This window comes from Elephantulus edwardii, unplaced genomic scaffold, assembly GCF_000299155.1.
Source record: "Elephantulus edwardii isolate Elephantulus edwardi_28Jun2011 unplaced genomic scaffold, EleEdw1.0 scaffold00321, whole genome shotgun sequence".
Classification (NCBI taxonomy): Eukaryota; Metazoa; Chordata; class Mammalia; order Macroscelidea; family Macroscelididae; genus Elephantulus; species Elephantulus edwardii.
The window spans coordinates 1,748,274-1,760,765 of record NW_006400071.1 but is presented as its reverse complement, the minus strand read 5'-3'; the positions used below and the strand labels follow the sequence as shown (position 1 = coordinate 1,760,765).

The 12,492-nt window shown below is 39.1% G+C and overlaps 1 pseudogene; it reads right to left on the bottom strand.

Annotated features, from left to right (window-relative positions):
• Positions 1 to 11,794: 11,794 nt before the first annotated feature.
• On the bottom strand, positions 11,795 to 12,068 carry LOC102861444 (annotated as a pseudogene).
• Between the last annotated feature and the right edge of the window lie 424 nt (positions 12,069 to 12,492).

Genomic DNA, 12,492 nt, shown 5'->3' with positions numbered 1-12,492 from the left:
GTAAATTTCAGGAAGAAACAAAAAAATACCTTTAACACATACATAAAATTCAAACAAACACTAGTTAAGCATAAATAATGCTTAAATTTTAGACTTTAAGGCAGAATTCAAATCCTGACTAAAAAAGCAAACCCAAGAGAGGCACATAAGTTTAAAACGCATTGTTCAAGAGAATTATGATGGTGATTGACTTTACTGTAAATGAGTATGTTAGAATTTCTAGGTTAACCACTAATAGAATATAACAAATGACTAGAAGAAAAAGGTGAAATTAAGATGAAAGCATAATTAATTCAAAAAATGAAGAGAGAGGGAAAGCCACAAGGTATGAATTAATACCAGGACACTTTAGACCCTTTGTAACCCAAGATCAGCAGGATAGAAGAGAGGTCACCATAAAGGCTTAAGTAATTGACCCGAATCGGCAGGAAGAGAGAAAAAACTATAACCAGATTGGTTCAAAATAAAATAATTACCATATGAAAAGTTAACACTTCAAGATAAAAGACAGAATTATAAGATTTAAAGAGATGCACACTTCCTTATTGGTTTTCGTAGAAGGTAACATTAGACAATGAACTTCATTGTATTTAAGACCTTTTAAATGTACTTTGTAAGACATTTTCACCTCTCCATTTCTAGAAGCTTGCATTGACCCAGCTTTTTACTGGTGGGGCTTAGGCAAGAGGCTTTAAGCCTTGGAGGACATGGTATTTCATGTTAGCTGGTGAATCCAGCTCATAAAATCTTTCTCTGCAAGCAAGTGGGCATATCTATAGAAGCAATTGTACTTACGCTGGGTCATAAGCAAAACTCACATGGTGCTGAGCAACTTGTGTAAACTTCCACCATGCACACATCCAGTCAAGTAAATCATTTGCTTTGTATTTTTGGTACAGGCAGCATCCTCACAGTCTGGTAATCTATTGGAAATTCAAAGTCATGGGCCTGACCTTTGATCTGAGGCTAACATGGTTCAAAGACAGAATTCTCACCTGTCATGAGGGATATCTGAGTTTGACCTCTGACCGATGGACCTCATGCACAGACATGATCCATTTTTCAGGGAAGGTTTTATAATGGTGAATAGATTTCAGCAGTATATGCAGATGAAGATAGACTAAAAAGACAAGCCTGGTGATCTAGTTCTGGAAATCAGTTCTCAAACACATGATGACAAAGACTCAGTAAAAAAAAAAGAAAAAAATTAATTAATTACTGGATCGAAAGCATGGATGGCAGGTATGGGTTCTGCATGAGCACAATTAAGTGTGCTGGAACTCCCATTCTTCCCAGTGACAGCCACAACTTCTCACGATCCACACAGTCAAATTTGCCTTTGCACAGTTAATAAAGCATAAATAGACATTCTTCTGGTATTCTTCACCGTCAGCCAGAATCCGTCTGTCATCAGCAATGATGTCTCGAGTGCTACATCCTCTTCTAAGTCTTATTTGAATTTCTGGAAGTTGCATTTTTAAATGATCTTCAGCAGTATTTTGTGTGCATGTGATATAAATCATATTGTTTGATAGTTTCCACATTCTCTTGGGGCACCTTTCTTGGCACTGGGAACAATTATGAATCTCTTCCAATTAGTTAGCCAGACAGCTGTCTTCCAAACTTCTTGGCATAGACTGGTGAGCTCATCTAAGGCTTCATCTATTACTTGTGTTGATTAATTGTGTTAATTGTGTATCACTTAGTTGTGATAAATTAACTATTTAATTGTGTATCACTTAAAGTGTCAAATGCATAATGATTGGTTATCCAGTGCAGACAGTGTGGCCTGGAGCTCCCTGGAAGGAGGAGTGGCATCCACTTCTGTAATAGCTTGCCTCTGGAAACCCTATGAACCTGGAGAGAGGATGAAAGACACACAAGCGTTGAGGACTCTCCTTTATAGGGTCGTTATGAGTTGCCTGCGACTCAACGGCACTTAACAACAACAACAACAATCACTTAATTGTACTCAGGCAAATCCTATACCTGGACCAGGAGGTTAATGTGTGAACAGAGCAAGGGGACACTGCATGGGTTAAAATTAAAATGGGAGTTTTTCAGGGTTGTATTTTCTCTCCATATCTATTCAATCTGTCTACATACTGAGCAAATTATTCAAGAAGCTGGACTCTATGAAGAGGAATGTGGCTTCAGAATTGGAGAGAGATCATCAATAACCTGTGTTATGCAGATGACACAGCCTAGTTTACTGAAAGTGAGGAGGGCTTGAAGCACTTATTGCAGAAGATCAAGTAATGCAGCTATCAATAGGGATTACATCTCAATGTCAAGAAAACAAAGATTCTTACCACTGGACTGATAGGCAACATCATGATGTATGGAGAATAAACTGAAACTGTCCACAACTTCATCTTGCTTGGATCCACAATTAGCACCCTTGGTACCAGCAGTCAGGAAATAAGGAAATATATTGCACCAGGACAAAGTCTGTTGTTAGCAACCTCTCCAAATTATTGAGGTATAATGATGCCAGTTTGAGGATTAAAGTGCATCTGATTCAAGCCATGCTCTTTCCAGTCACTTGCTGGACAATGAATAGAGATGACAGAAGAATTATTGATGCCTTTGAGGTGTGGTGTTGGAGAAGAACACTGAACATGACTATCTAAAGAATAAAGGAATATGTCTTGCAGAGGGCATGATTGGACTGCTTTTTTGAGGCAAGGATGTGAAGGCTTTGCCTCACATACTTCTGGGATATTGCTAAAAAGGGCTATTTCTTGAAAAGGGACACGATGCTTGGCAGAGTGGGGGGTCAGTGAAGGAGAGGAAGACACTCAGCCAGGTAGAATGACACGATGACTGCCTCAGTGGAATCTAGTGTGTCAGGAAGTGTGAAGATGGTGCAGGATAGGACAGGGTTCAGATTTGTTGTTCATAGGGTCACTATGAGTCATACTCGACTCAACTGCGCCTAAAAACACAATTGATGGAGAATTCCTATGCTCATCAAAAGACTTCTCCATTCAGAAAGTTGAAACAGGATCCACATCTCATACCATACCCAAAAATCAACTCAAGGTGGATCAGAGACATGGGAGTAAAGCCCAAAACCATAACTTTCATAAGAGACAAACTGGGATCAAGCTTAGAAACACCAGTCCAAGGTATAAAGAGACTGCCAAATACAAACAAAAATGCATAATCTAAAGAGGATAAAATTTATGCAAGGAAACTTCTAGAAATCTCTGTGCACGTCAAAAATGTTTTCCAACAGGGTGAAAAGAACACCTACAGACTTGGAACAAACATTTGGTAATACTATTTCAGACAAGAGTCTTATAACAAAAATTTACAGAATACTCCTGGGCCTCCAACAAGAAAAAGACTGACAACCCAATTACAAAATGGGCAAAAGATACGGAAAGAATTTTCCCAAAGGAAGATATTCGAATGGTAGACACATGAAGAAGTGTTCCAAAACACTGGCAATAAGAAAGATGCAAATCAAAACCACAATGAAGCACCATCTCATTCCAGTAAGAGTGACAAAGTTTAACAAGGCAGCAAGTAATAGATGTGGAAGAGGATGTGTCATGAAAGGAATTCTTATACATTGTTGGCAGGATTGTAAAATGGTGCAACCACTCTGGAAGGCAGTTTAGTACTTCCTCAAAAAGCTGAACATAGAAATTCTGTATGACCCAGCTATATTTCACTACTTGAAATATACCCTGAGAAAATGAGAACTGAGGCACAAATGGAAATTTGTACACTAATGTTCATAGCAGCATTATTCACCATCACAAGAACAGGGAAACAGCCCAAACATCAAACCACAAATGAATGGATTGAGAAATTATGGTACATTCACACAATGAAGCACTACTATACAGCACTCAAGAGCAATAACTTTGTAAATTATTACCTAACTTGGAAGGACTGGAGAACACTATTCTGAGTGAACTAACTCAGTCCCACAAGGATAAATATTGTATAAAACCATTATTGTAGAATGAGTATAAGGATCCAGGAGGTGAGAGAGGCTGGAAGCAGAGGGATGTGGATGTGCAGGGGGAGGAGGGGATAAATCATTGGGTTGTACAGTCTGATGGGGGTGTGTGAAGGAAATGAAAAGAATTTGTTCAAATTTGTATTTGAGTCTTTTAAATAAGCTAGGAGGTGCGGGGGGAGAGACTTTTCCAAAGAAATGAAAAAAGTACATCTAGATTTGGGGGAAATATTTGGAAAAATAATTTTGGCAATAACAGGGAGTTATATGTAAAATTCATTAAAAAGAAAATACCCCTTTGAAACAAAGTATTTCAAGAAAATGTAAAGAACACTCCAATATCTCAACAAGGTTAAGACTGTCTAATTTCAAAATGAGCAGAGGGCATGAATAAACATTTCAGCAAAGAAGTCATTCAGAAGGTCAAAAATGCATGAAGAACTATTCAAGATCTGGAATATACTCTGAGCAAATGAGGATTGAGGCACAAACAGACACTTGTACACGTGTTCATAGCAGCATTATTCACCATGGCAAGAGCATGAAACAGCCCAAATGTCCAACCACAGTGGAATTATTTGAGAAATTATGGTACATTCTCACAATGGAATACTATGCAGCACACAGGGGTAATGATTTTGTAAATTACTACCTAACATAAGAGAGACTAGAGAGCATTATGCGGAGTGAACTCAGTACCATAAGGACAAACAGTAATAGGACTATTATTGTAGAGCATGTAAGGGGCGTGGGGGTATTAAACATAGAGTTACACAATTTGATGGGTGGAAGGAGGGATTGGTAAAGGAAAGGGGAAAGGTCCCATGTGAGAAACAATGTACATGAACTTTATGAACTTCTTATGTAAACCAGTATAAAATTATTACCTACCTTGAGAGGGACTGAAGAGCATTATGCTGAGTGAACTAATTCAGTTCCACAAGGACAAATACTGTATAAAACCATTATTGTAGAATGAATATGAAGATCCAAGGAGGGGAGAAGGTGGAAGCAGATGGATGAGGAGGTGCGTGGGGGTATTAATCATGGGGTCAATTTGATGGGTGGGGGGTGAGGGAAATGGGAAGGACCTGGTGTGAAAAATAATGTATTTGAATTTCATAAATAAACTAGTAGAGAAAACTGTTTAAGAGGGATATATGATTAGATATTATTGTTATAACAGGAGGCCAGAACATAGCTAGCATAGTGGAGTGGACTTGTGGAGGAAGAATTGAATAACCATGAAAGAATTTTTTCTTTTACTTTTCAAAGAGAAAAGTAAATGGGGGGAAGAGGTGGACAGGAAGAAAAGTACAACAATGAATGAATGAAAATTTTTTAAAAAGCTCAAGAAAGCCCCTCATTTTTATAATAATAATAATAATAATAATAATAATAAAATGTTCAAGATCATTTGATATCAGAGAGCTAAAAATCAAACCAACAATGAGCTATATAGTCTCACTCCACCAAAAATAGCAATGTTCAAAAAAAAACAAAAAATGCTGGTAAGGATGTGAAGAACTAGAACTATCATGCACTGCTGGTGGGAATGTCAAAGACTGGGATTCAAACCCACCAACCAGTCACACAGAAAGGGACAGATGTGGCAACTGGCTTCCACAGCCTTCGAATCCTTGAAAGAATAATTCTACTCTGTACTGTAGGATCATTACAAGTCAGATTTGATTCAATGGCAATTAGCTTAGTGTTTGGTTTATAAACAATGTAAGTGCTTAAACTTCAGAACCTTAGTGAAATAGGAAAAGTCTAGGGAAATATACATTAAAAAAAATTCACTAAAGAAAAACCTGAATAGACAAGTTACTATGAAAGATGCTTAAAAATTTATCAAAGAACTATGTTGCCAAAACTCTTGTGCCATTTTAAGATTAAGTTCTTTCAAACTTTCAAGGAACTTAAATCCCCAGGCTATTTGAAACTGTTCTAGGAATAGAAACAAAAATATATGTCTTGTTTTATAACCTCAATATAGCCCTGACTCCAAAACATGAAAAAAAGGAGAATAAAAATATGTACTAAAATTGGAATAATTAAAACTATCATAAATAATATGTAACTGGGTAAATCCAGTAGCAGAATTTTTTTTAAACTTACACACAATGACCAAATAAAAGTTATCCAAGAAATTAAAAATCATTTATTATTTAAAAACTCTATTAATCCAACATCTCATATCAATATATTTAAGGAGAGAATGGTTGTTGATGAGTCTTCCTCCAATTCTGATGCCAAATTCTTCTTCATAAAGTGCAGATTCTAGGATCATTTGCTGAGCATAAAGATTAAATGATTACAGAGAAAAGCTAAATCCCTGACACTCACAGTTTCTAAATTTAAGCTGCGCAGCATTTTCTTGTTGTCTTCAATGACTATCTCCTGGTATATGTACAGATGAGCATAATTAAGGCTTCTGCAATTCTCACTCTTCTAAAACAATATACTTTTATTTTTAACATCCACACAGTCATATAGGCTTACTACAGTCAGGAGAACACAGAATGTTTTACCTTTTATTTGATAAAGTAGAGAGTCAATGAGAGAGAAGAAAACCTTTATCAATAAGATGGAACAGCATAGGATAGTGGCTGGAACGATGAACACAGCCATGAGCTCGAGGGTGGTGCATAACTGGGAAATGTTTTATGCTATTATTCAAAGAGTCCCTATGTGGCAAGTGATTAAATGGTCCTAATATCAATGAGAACAAACATCTTTATAGTATTCTTTATTTTCAGTCAAGACCCATGTGACAATAACAATTGCATCTCTTGTTTCCCACCCATTTCTGAATCAGTCATAGACTTTAGACTTCTGTCAGGTTCCTGTGTTTTGTACTGATGGAAAACAAACTATTTTGGATTATCTTTAGCTAAAATTTGTTTTGTTGTTGTTGTTAGGTGCCGTCGAGTCATTTGCGACTCATAGCAACCCTATGCACAACAGCCCTAAACCCTGCTCTATCCTGCGCCAACCACACTGCCTCTGACACACCCATCCCAATTACCCCAGTCACCGAATCAATCCATCTCATAGAGGGTCTTCCCCTCCTGCGCTGTCCCTCCACCCTCCCAAGCATGATGTCCCTGTCCAAGGACCTGTCCCTCCTGGCAACATGTCCAAAGTATGTCAGATGAAGCCCCAGAATCCTTGCCTCCAAGGAGTAGCTTGGTTTAATCCTCTCCAAGATGAATCTGTTTGTTTTCCTGGCAGTCCAAGGTACATTCAGTACTCTTCTCCAGCACCACAGCTCAAAAGCAGCAACTCTCCTTCTGTCCTCCCTAGTCATTGTCCAACTCTCTGATGCAAAACAAAATTTGTTTACATATGATATTAAAGAGACTGTTTGATAAATTGTATTGTTTTCAAACACCCTTCCTTGGAATAGGCACAAATTTGGATTTGTTTCAGTTAGCTGACCAGTTGGTAGCCAGTTTTCAAATGTTTTGAGATTGATGAGTGAGCACTTCTAGTGTTCCATTCATTTCTTAAAATCTATCAATTGACATTCTACCAGTTTCTGAAGCCTAGATTTTAGCCAATGATTTTAAGGCATTTTGGACTCCTCCACCAATACTATACGTTATTGATCATATGCAACCTCTTGAGATGGTTCAACATCAACCAACTCTTAATGTGAGTATTGATTGTGGATCCAAGTGAAATGAAATCATTGAAAACATCAACCTTCTGTCTATGCCAATACTTTCTATTGGTCTAGTGGTGAGGATGTTGTTTTCTTAATGCTCAGATGCAATCTATTTTTGAAGGCTATATAGTCTTTGATCTTCTGTAGCAAGTGCTTTAAGTTCTCATCACTTTCTGCAAGCCATTATCACATCTTTCCATATTTTAAACCGTGCAGTATTCCCTTGTTATGTTCAGACAGCTGTGTCTGGTCTATTTATAAGGTAACATTAAGTAGTGCTAGAATAGTCTGGATCGTAATCCAATGTGAGTGGCCCTTTTATAGGAGGATAAGAGACACACAGAGACAGAGAGGTAAGATGGCCTTATGGAGAGAGAAGCCACAAGTAAAGAATGTCATGGGCTGCCAGAAGGTGGGGAAACAAGGAAGCTTCTTCCTCTAGGGTCTTTAGCGAGAGTATGGCTTGAGACAATTTTTTGTTGTTTTAAATCATATCATTTGTGATAATTTTATAGTAATCCTAGGAAACTAATAGGTTGTTCTAAGCACGACCATAATATGAATAGATGTACTGACAATATTCTTGTGCTTGTCTCTGTTGGGCACATATATTTATATATTCACCTGCCTTAGAGTTAAACTGGGGTGACATATCAGGCATATGCTTCACTTTACTAGATAAATGCCCAAGAGCTTTTCAAGCTTTTGTACTGCAAATGGAACCTGCGTGCTCTAGTTCAGTGAGAGGTCTCTCATAAGAAATATCTGATCATTTACTGCTAAAAATTATTCCAGGGATCCCTGGTGGCACAGTGGCAAGAAACTGTGCCGCAATTCCAAAGGCCATCAGTTCAAATCCACCAGCTACTCTGTGGGGACAAGGTGAGCAGTCTCCTCCCCAGAGATTAACTGCTTCGGAAAATCCACCAAAGCATCAGCTACGAATTGGTTCAAAGCAATGGTGCACCACCACCTCAGCATATTCACAAAATGGAATACTATACTGCAATGAAAAACAAGCAGCTCATGAACTATTACACAAATGGGTGACCCTGGAGGATATTATGCTGAATGAAATATCTCAGGCACAAAGGGACAAACACTGTGTAATGCTACTGTTATAAAAACAGGACTGACATCAGGGTTAGGGGAATCTAAGAAAAGAGGGTTTAAACAATGTACACTGCATTGAAACAGATGAGAGAGAGAACTGTTTGAAGGGAATACATGACTAGGTATTATTTTCATGCTAAGAATCCAGAATGAGAGTTTCATGGGGGAGTGGACTGGGGGGAGATTGTATAATAATGAAACGGGGTTTTTTTGCTTTTGTTTTTACTTCTCAAAGAGAAAAACCAACTGAGGAGAGGGGTGGGCAGGTAGGAAAACGTGCACTAGTGAATGAATGTAAATCCAAAGTCTCTATAAACTCATTAAAATTTCAATTAAAAAATTTTCCGTTTCCATTGTTAGTGCTGTGAAGCAATTTTACTCTAACACAAATGAGTCCAAGTTAAAGAAACAGCAAATGGCTGTAACACCAATGAGCGGAACTCAAGCTTTCTGAAAGGGAATGCTCTTCCAATCAATACCAAGTGGAAATGGACCTTCCCTTCCTTTTCTCCCCTTCCTTTCTTCTCACTTGTCCTTCCTCCTCGGTCTCTCCTTCATTCTCTATTCTCTTCCCTGCTTGTCTCTCCCTCATTTCTCTTTCTTTCTCTTAAGCTTTCTAGTTAATAATCTTTCCCCAACCCTTAACCCCTCTCCTCCTCTCCCTTTACTATTTTAGACCTCTTTCTGCTAAAAGAAGACACTTCTGGCATGAGCAAGCCAGTAAACTAGATTCGGAACTCCTTGCATCAGCAACTACCTAATTAGAGGCACGATTTGTGGTCCAATGAAGTTTCCACCAGTCTAATGTGCCTCGCGGAGCCAAGCTTCTGCCTGTAATTACATCCAGCTTCCAGTTAACAGAAGGGCAAGAACATCTGTATCAAGAGTGATGAGAAAGTCCTTGCCCAGGGTCTTCTGGAACTGAAACATAAAGCAGGAGCTGGTAAGAATGCTCGTTAAGCCTGCTATCCTTATTCCTGACAAAGAGAACACACAGTTCATTGTCCCCTCCCCTGCCACCAGACTCTTTTGCCCAACGGTGATGACTTAGTGTATGCTTCTGGACCAGTCTCTGTTCTATATTTATTCTTTAAACTGGTAAGTGGGGAGAAATCGTGGCCTGGAGCATAGACTCTTAAACATTAAGGCATGCTGCAAATTTGTTCTGAATGATAAAAGCACCAATATCAGCAAATTATTTCTTTTACTAATAAAGATCGAAACTATCCCTTTTAATAACATACCTGTCATTTACAGTTCAATATTCATGCCTTTAACTCTCTCTTAAACCTATAATATCTGTATGTCAGAAATTAGAAATTCAGTAGTAAGTACAATAAAAGTAGTGATTCTACCGTCTTGTTGGGAATGCACATATTAATCACATAAACATTTAACTAGGAGTTTCCGAGTGGGACAAAAGATTACTAGCTCAAAGACTACTAGTAGCCAGGCTAATAGCTGAGACATTTCAGAAAAAAAGTCTGTTGATCTGTTCATAAAGGTCGCAATCTTCTACACCCTACGCAGTATAATTCTACTCTACAACACACGAGATGCAACCTCCAATACTATTGAGTGGGCTCTCTGCAGCGCTCCCGGAGTGGTGCGTCTCCATCACACTAACCTCCGCCAGGGTGTCACTGCTCCACGCCGGCCAAAAGGACAGAGACACTTTCCTAGCACGATGTCTCTCTAAACGACTGGTTCTTCCTAAAAATATGCCTAAAGTACATGAGATAGTGTTTCAGCATCCTTGCCTCTAAGAAACACTCTGGTTGCATATCCTTCAAAACAAAATTTGTTTGTTTTTTGGCAGCCTATGGGATATTCAAAACAAACAGATTCATCCTAGAGAGGGTTAAAGCAGGCTGCTCCTTGGAGGCAAGGAGTCTGGGGCTTCATCTGACATACTTTGGACATGTTGTAAGGAGAGATAGGTCTTTAGAGAGGGACATCATGCTGGGTAGAGTAGAGGGACAGCGCAGGAGGGGAAGACCCTCTATGAGTTGGATTGATTCAGTGACTGGGGTAATCGGGATGGGTGTGTCAGAGGCAATGAGATTGGCACAGGATAGAGCACGGTTTAGGGCTGTTGTACACAGGGTCGCTATGAGTCGCAAACGACTTGATGGCACATAACAACAACAACAACATGGGATATTCAGTATTCTTCACCAATTCAAAGGCATCAACTATCCCTTGGTCTTCCTTTTCATTGCCCAACTTCCAAATGCATAGGAAGTGATGAAAAATACTGACTCTTGTTTTTCAATGCAGTGTAGTATTCCATTGTGTGAATATGGGTGACTGTGGAGGACATTATGCTGAGTGAAATATCTCAGGCACAAAAGGACAAATACTGCATAGTTCCACTGCTGTAAAATAGGACTGACATAGGGGTTGGGAGGAGACTAAGAGAGATGGGATAAAGTATATACATTGCATTGACCAGATGAGAGAGAGAAGTGTTTAAAAGGGATATATGATTAGGTATTATTGTCATGACAGGAGTCCAGAATGAAGGCTACATAGTGGAATGGATTTGGGGGGAGGGATTGTATAACAATGAAAGAATTTTTCTTTTTCTTTTCAAAGAGAAGAACAAACTGGGTGGGGATGGGCAGGGAGAAAAGTGCAACAATAAATGAATGGAAATCCAAAATCTCTGTCAATTAACATTAAAATTAATAATAATTTAAAAAATTTAAAAAATACTGAGTATTGTATCAAGCACACCATAGTCTTTAAACTGACATCTTTCTTTGTTAAAACTTTGGAGAGGACCTTGACACATTTCCCAATCAAAGCATGTCTTTTGATTTCTTTCTTTCTTTTTTTTTTTATTTGCTAATTGCTTTATAACCACAACAAACTGGTACAGAGGAAGGTCCTGTACAAAACACAACAAAGGTTCAAAGATGGAGGCGTTCTCTTAGCAAGGCTGAAGATTTCAGTCTCTGGTATTTGGAATTTAGGCTGCAGTCTTTGTTTTTGGATCGATCACTGGGTGTGTGGGCACAGTCCATGCTTTAACCAGGTTTGAACAGAAGAATGGCAACTTGGCCCAGGTAAAAGTAGATGAAGTGCTTAGTTTCATGTGTCACATAACTACCGAAGTTTCTCCCCACGATGCATGCAGTGCCAGGTGGGGTTGTACTTCTTGTCAAACTCCTTCTTGATGTGGGCCGCGATGTCCTTCTCGAGGTTGTATTTCTCCAGCGCCTGGGTCGCGCACTCCACCGAGTCCTGTTGCATCTCCTCCGACATGTCCGCATTTTTGATCACCGCCTTTTGGTCGCACATGGTTGGTTACCGCGGAGCAGGCACTCAGCGTCTGCGATGGCTTTCTGGGGAGGGGTTAGAGCAACTCAAGCCCTGCACGACCTGCTGCCGCTCCTGAAGCTGTGGCGCATCTAAGTCGCCCCACGCCGCCCGCCCGGCTTTTGATTTCTTGACTGCTGCTCCCATGCGTACTGATTGTGAATCCAAGTGAAATGAAATCATTGACAACTTCAAATTCTTCTCCATCTATCGTGATGTTGCCTTTTGGTCCAGTGGGGAAGATTTTGTTTCCTTGATGTTGAGATGTAACCTATACTGAAAGCTGTAGTCTTTGACTTTCTGAAGGAAATACCGACCTAACTAAATGCATAAAAATTTCATTTCTTAACGGAGAAAAAACCCCAAGAACCATCAAACTCATCACCAAAGATGAACAGCTTGTTGA